Raw genomic sequence first — 1,101 nt, 5'->3', positions numbered from 1 at the left:
TGCCCTTTGCCCTCGTACCTATATTGTAACATCAACACAAAAATACAAATATGTTATCTCTCATGCAGTCTACAAATCACTTGCATTCATGTATAAGAAGAATAGCTTGAAAACGCGTGGGAGACTAACTGTCTCACGATTGACGAAGTCCTCGTCTCACACAATTCTTCTGACGATTATGTTTTCTGTTTAACACAGTTTCACTTTACGCACATTTCACATGTCACGTAATTCTCAGTTGACGACGTCTTCGTCTCACACAATCCTTCTGACGATTATGTTTCTTCAGTGGTAATTAACACATACAATGACTACTCACTATTCAGCGGGTACATACTCTGGATCCAAATCACCCACGACAGAATACAGCTCGTGGTGAATATGGGGTGGGGTTCCACCGGTTTCCAGAACTCCTGCGCTGATACAACCTTGCGCCCACAATCAACGGATCCGTGGCGCCAAGGAGGGAATGCCCGTCTCTTCTTTCTCTCCCGCCGCCGAGTGGTGCATTCGTCACTCCGACCGGGGTGCTGCGTAAAAAGTTTATGCTACCATAAGTCTCAATTCTTAGATAAACTTTTCCACAAAATAATACTGCCATTCTTTCCCAATACTATTCAATTATCCGTCAACTAACTTATGCTGTTATATTATTTACATCAGCTCATTTACAAGTAACTTCATTACAAAAGAACATACAACACTCCTTTTCAAAATGGCTGACAACAGCTCACGCTTCTCCAACCCAATTTACAACATGACTCTCACAGTCATTTCACAAGTCAATATTACTGAGCAAAATACAATTCAATAAATACCTGTATATTCACAGCATAGAATCACACATGGGGCGGGGATATAGCTCAGTTGGTAGCGCGCTGGATTTGTATTCAGTTGGCCGCTGTCAGCGTGAGTTCGATCCCAGGTTCGGCGGAAATTTATTTCAGAGTCAACTTTGTGTGCAGACTCTCTTCGGTGTCCGAACCCTCCCCCCGTGTACACTACATTGGGTGTGCACGTTAAAGATCCCACGATTGACAAAAGGGTCTTTCCTGGCAAAATTGCTTAGGCACAGTTAATAATTGTCTACCTATACCCGTG

The 1,101-nt window shown here is 43.1% G+C and overlaps 1 long non-coding RNA gene across 1 annotated transcript; it reads right to left on the bottom strand.

Annotated features, from left to right (window-relative positions):
* Positions 1 to 848, bottom strand: LOC138953578 (uncharacterized). The gene is made up of 2 exons (XR_011451570.1): positions 819 to 848; positions 1 to 530 (listed from the first exon to the last, which is right to left on the bottom strand). It is a non-coding gene; the product is annotated as an uncharacterized lncRNA (long non-coding RNA).
* Between the last annotated feature and the right edge of the window lie 253 nt (positions 849 to 1,101).

Source organism: Littorina saxatilis, linkage group LG17 (assembly GCF_037325665.1).
Source record: "Littorina saxatilis isolate snail1 linkage group LG17, US_GU_Lsax_2.0, whole genome shotgun sequence".
NCBI lineage: Eukaryota > Metazoa > Mollusca > Gastropoda > Littorinimorpha > Littorinidae > Littorina > Littorina saxatilis.
The sequence above is the reverse complement of the archived record's forward strand: the minus strand, read 5'-3'. Positions and strand labels throughout refer to the sequence as shown.